We start from the raw sequence: 13,422 nt of genomic DNA on the forward strand, positions 1-13,422 counted from the left end.
GTGCTGACTCGGCCTAGTAAGGAGTACAACCTGGATCGCCCTGTTCACTATGCAAGTCGCCTACTCACCAAGGCAGAACGCAACTATAGCACCACAGAAAGGGAAGGTTTAGCTATTGTGTATGCTCTGCAAAAATTTCGGCATTATTTATTAGGGGTCCACTTCACAGTTATTACTGATCACCATGCCCTGCGCTATCTGCTCAATAAGCCGCAAGTTGCAGGTCGAGTATGGCGATGGCTACTCCTATTTCAAGAATTTAATTTTGAAGTGGTACTCAGGCCCGGCAAACATCATGTCCTTGCCGACCACCTCTCTCGCATTCACACAGGTGAAGAAGCAACAGGGATTGCAGATGATTTTCCAGATAGCAGTATCTTTAAAGTAGATACCACTCCGGAATGGTACGGCGATGTTTTGCGTCTACTTTCTACTGGCGTGTACCCAGAGAACGCTTCTCCATTGCAGAAACGACGACTATTGTTGAAGGCTAGGCCATTCACACTAATTGGGGGCCAGCTATACAAGTCAAGGCAAGATGGTGTTCTGAGGCGGTGTGTCTCTCCTCATGAAGTGGAGTTTATTTTGGATGATGCCCATAGTGGTCCCACCGATGGCCATTACCCTGGTCATATTACTGCTCAGAAGATTCTCCAGTGTGGCTTATGGTGGCCCTATATTTTTCGAGATGCAATTGCCTATGTAAAAGTATGTGATGTATGTCAGCGCTGTGGTCCCAAACCAAGCAAGCAGTCAAACCGTCCTCTGCAGGTCTCTATGGCATGGCAGCCCTTTGAGCAATGGGGCATTGATTTTGTGGGTCCAATTACTCCCTCCGCCCAACCAGGCAATCGTAAGTATCTACTAGTGGCTACAGATTATGCAACAAAGTGGGCAGAGGTATTGGCAACAACCGATTGCACCAGCACTACTGTAGCCAAGTTTCTCTACGAAAATATCTTGTGCAGGTTTGGGTGTCCCTTGGAAATCACCAGTGATAGGGGTAGTCACTTTGTGAACGAAACAATTTCGACCTTGCTTGCCAACTACAAGATTTTTCACCGAAAATCTTGTTCCTATATCCCTAGAGCAAATGGGCAGGCTGAGAAGCCCTAATAAGGTTCTGATAGCACTTCTGCGGAAAGCATGTCATCTCCATCTTGCAACTTGGGCTCAAGCTATCCACGGCACCCTTTGGGCGTACCAAACTTCTTTCAAAGCCACAACCAATCACACCCCATTTCAGTTAGCTTTCGGTTTGGAAGCAATAGCACCCTTCGAGTTCAATTCAAGATCTCCGCGAGTGTGTAGTCTACATGCCAATGGAGATTTGGGGTCGGCATCTGCCTCTGGTCTTTACCTTCTGGAGGAAAGCTGAAGTTTGGCTTCCCGGGCTCTGTAAGCACAACAACTTCGTCGCAAAGCATAGCATGATCGCCATCTCCGAAAGCCGCAAATAACGCAAGGAGCATTGGTGCTACTTTATCAAGCTAAGTATCTGAAAAAGGCTAAAAAATTGGTTCCACCCTGGCAAGGGCCATTCAAGGTGCAGGAAATTTTGCCACAAGGAGCAATCCAGTTAGTTCTGTGGATGGTATTCCATTGCCTCTGGTAAATGGCTCCAGAATCAAGTGCTATTACTTTGAGTAAGCAGTCTGCAGCGATTTCGCCTTCTGTAGGTTCTAATATCCCATCTCTCTCCTCCCAACTACCTTTCCACCGGAACGGGTGTCCTAATATGTCTCAATCTCTGCTAGGTTTGTAGAAGTTTCCATCTTTCGGCCTAAAGTATCCTTTCTCCACTCAGTCTTGGTACTTGGGTATTGTCATCAACTTCTTACAATCCAATTACTCTTTCTGTAATTGTTCAATCATCAGTGCTATTTGATATTAGCACTAAGGGATTTCCAGTTAAGCTCCTAGTCTCTTTTGTGATAATTTCTTTAAGTTACATGCTTCTCTCTAGCATAGAGTTGTCTGTCTCTATGGTAAACCCTTACCACCTCTACTCTTAAACGCCCTAATCGGGTGCTTGGCATTGGTGATTTCCAAGCACATCCTCTGCTGTCTTTGAGACAAGCTTAGGCAGATACTTCAAGGAGCTATGGTTGCAGTCTCATCCCAACCGACTAACATGACTAACAGGGTCCTACAATCCAGAAGAACAACCCCGCCTGCATGTCAGTCACCCATTCTACCTCTACTCTTGTCACAATGGACAAAATTCAAGGACATGTTTGGACCATCAAGCGAGGGTAAGCTCTTTGGTGTATGCCTCTCTGCAAATATATGGTATCCTCACCCGGCGGGGGCACAACCTCAGAATTTCGTCTTCAGAGTTGATTGCAAATCATCCCATTTCTCCAATTCGTCCCCCTCCCCTTAGTCCCAATTAGTCCCCCCTCCCCTTGGTCCCAATTCGTCCCCCTACCCTTTCTCCCAAATTCGCCACCTCTACCCCCCAACTCGTCCCTCCCAATTAGTTCCCCCTCCCCTCCCAATTCGTCCCCCTCCCCTGTCTCTTAAATTCACCCTCCTCTGCTCTCTCCCAATTCGCCACCTTTCCCAGCAATGAGAAATATTCAGGGGGTAACAAAGGATTCAATCACGGCACACCTGACTATATTGTTTTGGACGCACAGGCAATGGCAACAACGGCTGATTTGCAGAGCTTTGCACTTGGGATGTTGAAGCAGTTGAAATTGCCAGTTCTGCTATTGAAGACTGGTCTACAGAAAGTTGTTCAGAGATTGCCAATTAGTCCCCCTCCCTTGTCTCTTAAATTCGCCCTCCTCTTCTCTCTCCCAATTCGCACCTGCTGTTGCATTCGTCCCTTTCGACCCCCTACCACCCAAATTCGACCCCCTCCACTATTTCCCAAATTCGCCCCTCTGTCCTCCAAATTCGTACCCCCCCAATTAGTAACATCCCCTCTCAATTCGTCACATCCCCTTTCTCCAATTCGCTACAATTCGCCCCTTTGCTGAATTCGTCCATGCCCTGGCCAAATTCCCCCTGCTGCGGAATTCGTCCCTGCCCGAATTCACCCTTGCTGCCCAATTCGCTCCTTCGCCATTCCAATTCGTCCCTTCTCCTACCAATTTCGGCCCCCTCAAATTCATCCCACTCCCTTTCTCGAAAATTGGCCCCTCTCCTCCCTTCCAATTTGTCCCCTACCCTCCCCTACCAATTCGTCCCCCTCCCTTTCTCTTACATTCGCCCATCTTCCCCTTACCAATTCGTCCCCCTCCTTCTTTTCTAAAATTGGCCCCATCTCCCTTCCAATTCGTCCCCTCTCCTCCCTTCCAATTCGTCCACCTCCTCCTAGCTAATTCGCCCACCCTCCCAATCCCTCCCTCCCTACCAATACACCCTACCTTCTGTAAAAAATGACAATACTCAAGCGTGCGAAACGACTGCATAAGATTAGAAAAAATTGATGGGTGTTAAAAAAGGTTGGTAAGGTTAGGGGAAATACCACCAAACGCGTTTCGCTCTTAAGAGCTCATCAGTGGTGGTATAGGTAAAATGTGCTTGTAAGGGAGGAGGAGGAGGTAGGGTTTATAAAGGGTGCTTGGTTAAAGTTTTGAGGGCTAACAATATTTTAGAAAAGAGTGGAATTGAAGACTAAGTACCAAAGTGCATGGGGAGGAGTGGAATTTAAGACTAAGTACCAGGGTACAGGGAGAGGAGTTAAGGGGAGTTAAGGTGATTTTAGGTGTAGGTCAAAATCCAAAGTACTACAGTACAATTTTGAGAGGAGAGTTTTATGAAAAAGAGAGGGTGGGGTAGAAATGTGAATAAGGAGTTTCTTTAGGTGAGAAGTAATAATTAAAGTGGTTAAAGGTAAACTTTATGAAAAAAGGGTCCAAAGGCAATATTAGGGAGGCACAGGTTTTCAGTGTCTCCAAAATTTTGAGATGTATGTAAAGTATAAGATAGGAAAAAAAGTCTGTCTTGATGTTGCAACCTGAAGATTTATAGGTTTGGCAAAGGTTACCATACATGATGGATTTTTTACGAAGGATTTTATTGTTTGAGACAAACCTCAAAGTTAGAAGGGTGTAAGGTGTGACTTGTTGGAATTACTTCTGAAGGATTGTAGGGAGCCCAGAGGAGCATGGTATACTCTTTGCAGCATGGAAATTGGAAATTTGTGTGACTTTTACCTTGGGGGCTTGAGAGAGAGTAGAGTTGAAGGTACGAATCTAGTAGAGGTAAGGTGGGCTAGAGATAAGAAAAATAAGTGTTGTAAAGCTTAGTGTTATTAAGTAAGTAACAGGTGAGTTTGTTTGGTAGTTACAACACATTTATGGGGCAAGGACTGCAATGGATGTACAAGGTTACCCAAACTTAAGGTTAGGTTAAAAAAGGAAGAAGGAAAGTGGTAGGTGTATATGGCCAAATTTTGGTTTGGTGAAAATTTTAGCGAAGGTTAAGCATGCAACGATTATGAGGACAAGGTTAGCTCTAGGAAAAAGATCACATTGAACACATGATTTTCTTGATTAATGGTTGAGGTATTTGGAAAGTTTGCTTCAGTTAAGATTAAGGCTATATGAGGACAAGGTTATCTTAGGTCAAGTTACAACACATTTATGAGGCAAGGAGTGCAATGGATGTACAAGGTTTCCCAAACTTAAGGTTAGGTTAAAATAAGAGGAAGGAAAGTGGTAGGTGTATACAGTTGACATTTGGTATTTGGTAAAAGGTTTTTAGGATAGGTAAGGGAATGTACAAGGTTAGGATGTTGCATTAAGGTTTTGGGTTATCGCTTACATGGCCATTATGGGTCCAATCACATAGGGATTTATTGTCAAGCCAGTCTTTGTGAGGTTAGGTTGATATACATTTAGAAAAACTATATCTTTGAATGCACAGGGAGGTTCACCAATGGGTACATTTGTATGTCCGGATACAAGTAAAAGGATCTAAAACTAGGAGAGTAGTTTGTATACATTGTGTAAAGGGGAGAGACCATGAGGCTTATAGAGATAGTTAAGATGCCAATGGCTAGGGGACTTGCGAAAGAAAAGGTATTTTTGGTCAATGATAAGGAGAAAAAGGACTAGAATGAAGACCACAAAAAATTTTTGAACAACATATGCGTTATGTGCATCCATAGGGGTGATGGCGAAGGAAGCTCCTTTTGAGAAGCATGTGGCAGAGAAATTTAAAATCTAAGAGGAGTTGCAGCTTTGAAGGATCAAAAGCGACTGACCAATACTATGGAACTTACAACCAAGGAGGGCAAGAGGATTGATAATTAGGGGTAGAGCTATATTGCCACAAATTGCAATAAGATGTCTTGATCTAATGGCACTCGATTATCTTGATAGACTAGATTTTTGGCACATATTGGGTCTAGCTTGATGTATCATGGGCAAGGATTGTCAAGCTAGATGTCCAAGGGAGCAGGGAGCCTCAATCGTTGGATGAAGAAGGTTTTGGATGGTCAATAGACATCAAGTGCATTCCTTGGGGGTTCATGACAAGGGTAAGATAATTGGGGTCTTGTTTTTCCAAGCCACCAATTTGTTAAGATTACACTCAACATTGCAAGATTATCACAACCTCCATATTTTGGTCATAAGTTATCTTAGAAGCTACTTGTAGCAATCAGTCCAAGTAACCAAAGTTTTACTGAAGGGGTTGAGGAGAAAATGAAAAGACTGGAAGGGGTTAAATTAGAAGGATTAATATACTCAACGCTTCAATGGGATCAAGGATGAAGTCAAAAATCATTGTTTGTAGTGTTTCCCAATGCTATTAAGCCATGGAAAGTTCTCTGGCAAAATATCCTATGCATGGAGGGAGCATTGTTGGAGGCATTTGGCATAGTAATGAAAGGGAAGAGGGTGTTAGGAGTGCCAAGTAAGGTGACTATGTATTGATGCCAAGATAGAAACACTGTTGATGAAGCATGGCTAAATTCATTTTTGGCAAGTTCTTAAATAGTAGCAAAAGGAAGTTGTGGCTCAGTAAGGAGAGTGCCAGCTAGCCATTAGTGGTATTCATTAGACATGAACACTTGTTAGAAGGAAAAGGGGAGTAAAGGGTTGATACCTAGAGGCTGGATAGTGGCCGCCAGTCAATTATGTGTTACTTCCTACAGACAATCTTCATCAATTGCTACCATTTAGGACAAGGGGCTGTAGACATAGGAGAGATATTAGGGTTGATTTGTTGGAAAGGTTAATATGAAGGAAGGGTTTGTTAAGAGCTACCCATGTTAGCAAGCTTTAGAAACTACTAGGTAGTATGAGGCAAGGGAGAGATCCATGGTTAAAAGTTCTCGAGGCAGGGAGGAGGTTTAGCATCCTGAGGCAAAGGAGAGATCCTAGGGTGTTTGTAGGGCGTCCCAAAAGTGGAGATCTTGGGGGTAGGTGGGTAAGGGTGAAAAATGAATTTGTGCAGCAATTTGGCGTGATTGTGTCGGGGCTAGGTGCCAAGTTTCAAAAATGATTGCAAAGTGGGGAGCGTGAGTAGGACTAAAGGTGTAGGTGTCCGTTTGTGTTCGAGCGCAGGTAAGGAGGTAGAACAGAAAGAAGCCAGGGGTTTGATATTCCTTGGTAGGGGCGGTGGGGTATGAAGCGGCTTGAGTAGGAAAGCTTAACAGCTTGAAACGGGAGTTGCACCAGGGCTTGCATGGTGCTGCCAGCTGATCCATAGTACGACCGTGAGGCGAGCGAGTTGGAGTTGACGCGGGCAATAACCACAGGTGGATAGAGTGCTGTAAGTGCAGCGAGCAAAGCAAGGGAAGAAGCAATCGGGCTTGAGTTAAGCTTTATACACAGGAGAATTTCGTCTTCAGAGTTGACTGCAAATCGTCCCATTTCTCCAATTCGTCCCCCTCCCCTTAGTCCCAATTAGTCCCCCCTCCCCTTGGTCCCAATTCGTCCCCCTACCCTTTCTCCCAAATTCGCCACCTCTACCCCCAACTCGTCCCTCCCAATTAGTTCCCCCTCCCCTCCCAATTCGTCCCCCTCCCCTGTCTCTTAAATTCGCCCTCCTCTGCTCTCTCCCAATTCGCCACCTTTCCCAGCAATGAGAAATATTCAGGGGGTAACAAAGGATTCAATCACGGCACACCTGACTATATTGTTTTGGACGCACAGGCAATGGCAACAACGGCTGATTTGCAGAGCTTTGCACTTGGGATGTTGAAGCAATTGAAATTACCAGTTCTGCTGTTGAAGACTGGTCTACAGAAAGTTGTTCAGAGACTGCCAATTAGTCCCCCTCCCTTGTCTCTTAAATTCGCCCTCCTCTTCTCTCTCCCAATTCGCACCTGCTGCTGCATTCGTCCCTTTCGACCCCCTACCACCCAAATTCAACCCCCTCCACTATTTCCCAAATTCGCCCCTCTGCCCTCCAAATTCGTACCCCCCCAATTAGTAACATCCCCTCTCAATTCGTCACATCCCCTTTCTCCAATTCGCTACAATTCGCCCCTTTGCTGAATTCGTCCATGCCCTGGCCAAATTCCCCCTGCTGCGGAATTCGTCCTTGCCCGAATTCACCCTTGCTGCCCAATTCGCTCCTTCCCCATTCCAATTCGTCCCTTCTCCTGCCAATTTCGCCCCCCCTCAAATTCATCCCCCTCCCTTTCTCGAAAATTGGCCCCTCTCCTCCCTTCCAATTTGTCCCCTACCCTCCCCTACCAATTCGTCCCCCTCCCTTTCTCTTACATTCGCCCATCTTCCCCTTACCAATTCGTCCCCCTCCTTTTTTCTAAAATTGGCCCCATCTCCCTTCCAATTCGTCCCCTCTCCTCCCTTCCAATTCGTCCACCTCCTCCTGGCCAATTCGCCGTCCCTCCCAATCCCTCCCTCCCTACCAATACACCCTACCTTCTTCAATCTCGTCCCCCCTCTCCTGTCCTTTTTCGCCCCTCCCTCCTTATTCGCCCTCTGCACAATTCGCCCCTACTCATATTCGTCCCTCCCTCCCTATTCGCCCTGCCCTCTCCGAATTCGCCCTTTCTCCATTCGGGGCTCCCCTCATATCCACCTAATTAGACGTGCTTCCCTTATTTCAAATTTCGCGCACCGTTCCCAATTCGGAAGCTTCCAAATTCGCCCACCTCCAAACTCGAAACCACGTCGCCTTGACCATCTTTGATCCCATCTCGGGTTCAACCAAATCAAAGATGGTTATGCGACAGTCTGGATATGTAAGCAGTTGCTCTGTATTTGATAAATTTCAGTATCTTTGCACGAGGGTGCACATCAGTAAGTTCAACAAGAATTGCAAGTATCATGGCGGGTACCAGCAAACCCTCAAGAAAAGCAGTCAAGAAACCACCACCTCCGCAGCTGAGTTCTGCTGAAGAGGAGGAGGATTCGGAAACAAACAGCCAAGATGTGGATGACTTCACTTCAAGTGATGCCAACGATGAAAGCTATAAAGCATCCCCAACTTCGGAGTCGGAGTCAGAAGCTGTCTCTGAATCGGATGCATCAAAAGAAACAAACTTGAAGACAGCAGGAAAAAATAAACGCAACCGGGAAATAATCCATCAGGAAATTGCGAGGCCGGCTACATCTAAAAGTAGCACACTATTCTCCTTGGCTGTTTATCTACAACCACCTCGACCGTCTCTCAACCAAATCCTCTCCAAGGACCAGCTACAGATTATGGGTCTCACAGCACTGGCCGAAGATCTCCCAACCACTGTTCCTATCGAGATGATTCATGATCTTCTGAAGAACTTTCCCAAGGTCAGGGGTTATAAACTCACCGCTACAAGGATAGGCCATGCTATGGGTATGAAAACCTTTCCAGCTGTGAAGCCTGCCACTCGAACCTTCTCTCAGCTTTCTAAGGAGGCCACCATTCAGTCATGCGAGGAAATGCTCAGTACAGATCATCCGAACTATGAAAGAAATAAACAGATCTTGGCAATCTTTAGATACTACTTCCTAGCTAGAGATGCCAAAGAAGATAAAGGGAAATGTGAATTGCCCACTACAGTAGCTCATTGGGACGGTCTTTACTGTTTGCTTCATGTCCAACCCTGTGGGTTTCACCATATCCTTTTTTCATCTTTACAGTCTCGGGCCAAAAGATTTCGGACCCAGGTACGATCTGTGCAGCTCAGCTTCAAATGCTTTGCAGGCCCTCTCTTGGCGTGGGTTCTAAGTATTCCTGTTACACCACACCAAGTAGATGATGATACGCAAAGTGGGCAAGGGAAAAGGAAATCACTAAACATTCATGCTAATTCTACAATCCACAAGAAAAAGAAGATAAAAGCAAAAGTGGCCAAAGATACAGCAGAGTCTCTAATCTCTTTACCGATATCGGAGAGCCAACAGACTAAAGTAACACATCTTCCGCGGCAGTCTCTATCTACCAGCCCTCTCTATACGCCACCAGAGGGCTGTACGCCACCATTGTCGACTCCCGGATTTCATGACAAATCGGCAGCATCTCCATCGGAGATTCCTCTACCTTCTTCCCCAATATTCACCCATACGCATCTGACTCCACCTGCAACTACCATCTCAGCTCCTACAACCAGCAGTACCTCCTCATAGCGAGCCACATGTGCCACTTGGAACATCATCACAGGTGACCGACTCCACTTCTCTCATACATCTTTCGGAGAAAGTATTACAAGACTCCAGGAACGCTATCGCCACCATAGAGCTTGGAGCGGAACAGTTAGCTGCTACACACCAGCGCCACTCTGCCATATATGCAGCTATGGCGGGATCTCCGAAGGTGGCCGAAAGTGCCATCTCGGATCGGGATGCTACGATTTTCGCGCTACAGCAAGCTTTGGAGATAAAGTCGGACATCATTGAAGTCCTTCAGGCACAGGTACAAATGTTTAGAGAGATGCTTTTACATGGAGATCGGCAGGCTTCACGCTCAGGCTCAGGCTGGCGGGGGGTTTGGATGGACTAGATCCGGGCCACCAGTGCAGACTGCAAGTCCATCTCAGCACTTTATGGGACTATACACACGGCCTCAACTATACACACAGCCTCAGCCTCCAGTTCAATACTACAGTCCACAGTACCCTCACGGATTTCAGTCTTCATCGTCCCACATGCATAGCGTTCCTTGCTGCGATGGTGTTGCTGGGGCTCACCGCCATGGCTGGGTCACTCGTCGTCCTCAGTTCACTTCCGGACAGAGTTACCCTCTGCCGTGCAGCAGCTGGCGGCTCCTTTCACAGGGAGCCAGGTTATGGATAGAGCCCAGCAGCCTCTACCAGCTCAACAGCCCCTACAACGAAGTTCCACCATTGATTTGATGGCTCCACCTCCGGAGACTGATCCTTTGAGTGCAGCTATAGCGACTACTCTTTCTCTGGAATGATGAGTGACAGTCTTTTCACCATGTCAGTACAGTAGTCATTTATTATTACAGTTCAGTCTTTTAGCAATTTTAGCGGTTCTCTCACCGAGACGGTGAGTGATTTCGTGGCGGGCAACCTGTAGTAGGGCTACAGTGTCACTTTCACTTTCACAAGACATACAGTTAGTACAGTTGGTACAGTTGGTCGGGTCTAGTTCACACTGGACAAACTCTCTCAGCTGGACAGCGACACGTGGCAGGATACGGACTGAGGCCTAGTGGACATCGTGGCCAGGTCACCACCACTCAGTTTGGGGATAGACTTAGATGGCTGACATTTATGAGCCGTTGGTGGCTCTCTATGGTTGTACATATGAGTAGTCGTTTGGGATCATTAGGAGGATTATCTTTATGTAGTCGTTTAGAGTGAGTCTATACATAGAGCACGTCTTCACCATCCCCGCACATCTGAGCCTCGACACCCCCATTGTACCTGAGAGTCCTGGGCTGGAGCTGAGTGTGCTGCCACGCCAGAGTCTGTATCAGTCCTTTGAGATAGTCGGGTCATTTTTTGTGGTCTACTGTTGCTGTGTTGTTGTGTCTGAGAGCGTTGTTGTCTATTGTTTCCTGTCTTCAGCCTGTTTTGAGTGAGATTGTCACGCACATTGCACTGAGGAGCACCCACTGTAGAGAGCACGACACACTATCTGCGCTACATCCCCTCCTCCTATCTACAGGAGGAAGTTGTTACACTGGAGCTCAGCACGACTTTCTTTGGCTGGCAGAGTAGTAGTGGCCAACCAGGTGTTGTTGGCGACTATGTGGTACATCACTTCTTCTGGATCTTCTCGAGTTCTTGTATCAGCCAGGTAGAGAGGCTGATCAAGAACTTCCTTTGGTCAGGACGTGACACTCAGATAGCGCGAGCCAAAGTGGCTTGGCAGGTCATCACTCTTCCTTGTTAACATGGAGGGCTTGGGATCATTGACCTAGCACAGCAGAGCAGAGCCCTTCTTGGGAAGTTCATAGTCAGAGGACTTCTTCCAGGTGAGGAGCCTTGAAAGGATTTCTTGCTACAACGGCTTCGTGCTAGGGTGCCTCAGGCTGGAGGCCCCTGGCAACCTTCGACCAGATGGATCTTCACAGAGATGCGCAAAGTTGGTTTGAGCAGGAGACTAGAGGACTGCTTCGCTCTGAGTTTGCTTCGATCTTGGGAGCACTTGCGGCGAGGCCTGGAGCAGCAACAACCTACTTGCACAGAGGAGCGCCTACGACAGCCCCTTGTTTGGAACCCCATGGTTAGACTCAGAGAGGCCACTAGGTTGGTAGTCGGCCTCATGTTTCCTAGGTTCCCATGGCAGCGGGTCCAGCACGCTCTTTAGGTGACTGGTTAGAGTTTTCAGGCTTGTCAGAGGAGTTGCAAGGTTTCCAGCTGCAGGGCATGAGAGGGGTGCAGAGCATGTGCCAGGACACGCAGTTCCAGCTGAGTGGCTTACACCTCTCGAGTCAGCAGCACCCAGGTGGATGGGAGCCTTCACACGACTGGAGGTTCTCATCTCATTCCGGGCCTGCTCAGAGACTGTTCCATCCCTTTTTTTCGAGTTACAGGGAGAGGGAAGCTGATAGCGAGTTGCAGTAGAGGCCCCGCAGGTGGCATGAGTGCTGGTTTCAGAGGATCCGAGTGGTGGGCATCTGTGGGAGAACTTGTGTCATCGATCCTGACCCAGCAACTCTTGAGACTGGACACTGGAGACTGTGGGCTTGGGAGTGCTGTCCACTGGCACGAGTATAGTGGGATCCTGGAGAGTGGCTTTGGAGGGACCCTTTCTCTTTTGCAGACCACCCAGGTGTCCCATTCTTTCAGTACACTGTTTGACTGGGACGTCACATACTAGCAGCACAGAGAGAGGCCCGCCTCGCTGCAGCACCTCATTGGCAGGAGGAGGGTCTCACAGCTGAGTTCTTGACAGCCTTTAGGGAGAGGTTGTGGGACTCCAGACAGCCGAGGCAAGTCACCTTGTTTCAGTGGCTGGTTGCACACAAAGCTACAGCAGTTGGGAGCTGGCTGGTGCAAAGTGGTCTCTCGGCCGCATGTGCAGCTTGCGACCATCTTGTGGAGAGTCAGCATCACTTTCTTTGGGACTGTCCTTTGGCACAGCAGGTGTGGCTTTGTGTTCTTCGGCTGATGCCTGCTCTCTCCACGGCTCGACACTACACTTGGGGAGCAGCGGCTTGGTCCCCCCTCACGGGCCCGGCACTTCAGTTTCAGCTATCTTCCACCAGCAGGATGACAGTGATGCAGGGGGGGCACACGCCAGCCTGCCACAGAGCTTACCCCACAGGTGAGAGAGAGGAGTGTTGGGAGCTCATCAGTGGCCTAACACTCTGGTTTATCTGGCGGGCCCGTTGCTCCGCATCTTTGAGGCTCGCCCTGTGCCACCAATAGAGATTGTTCGCGATCTTTGGCTAGAGCTGATGCACACTCTCAGAGGACAGCTCGAGAGACTACAGGGCAGCTCCGACCGCATGCTGGAGCGCAGAGAGGCTTTCCTTCGACTATGGCGCCCTGGGCCTTTCTACATCATGGTCCAGGGTGTACTCCGATGGCACTACCGACCAGCTGTGGGGCTTTGCCCTCCTCCCATCTCTTGATTTAGCCTCATTGTACATATGCTGTTTTTTCATTGGGAGAGTCTCCCCATCATGGTTGTTGTAGCCCTCTCTTGAAGAGGTGGTTGTAGTCCTATGGGCAGTTTCATTAACTAATAGAAGGATATTTTTCTGGAAAAATAAAAATCTTCTCCTAGAACTGGGATGCTGTGGCTGAAATCTACTCCTAAGAAACCTAAAGTCAGTGATCTGTCACACCTTTACCCAAAAGAAAGCGAGGGAGAGAGGCATGAAGTGCATTGCCATCTCCATCACTACTATGTGCTTTCTTTTCACAATGTCGTAGATGATGCTAATTTCCTTGGATTCTTTTAGAAGCAAGAAGGCCTTCAAAGGCTAAGATTCTCCTCCATCGTCAGCTCTAAAAAGAGAGACCTGACAAATGTTTTGACTTGCAATGTTTTATCCATGCTTCGAAGTGACTAAGAGCTTCAGACTTTC

The 13,422-nt window shown here is 47.6% G+C and overlaps 1 protein-coding gene across 1 annotated transcript in view; it reads right to left on the reverse strand.

Moving 5' to 3' along the window:
• LOC147449044 (putative LRR receptor-like serine/threonine-protein kinase At1g67720) overlaps nucleotides 1-13,422 on the reverse strand; it is a 53,717-nt gene that overhangs the window by 30,708 nt on the left and 9,587 nt on the right. The gene's annotated exons all lie outside the window — the stretch shown is intronic.

The sequence above is a fragment of the Adiantum capillus-veneris genome, chromosome 10, assembly GCF_014529385.1.
Source record: "Adiantum capillus-veneris isolate H3 chromosome 10, ASM1452938v2, whole genome shotgun sequence".
Classification (NCBI taxonomy): Eukaryota; Viridiplantae; Streptophyta; class Polypodiopsida; order Polypodiales; family Pteridaceae; genus Adiantum; species Adiantum capillus-veneris.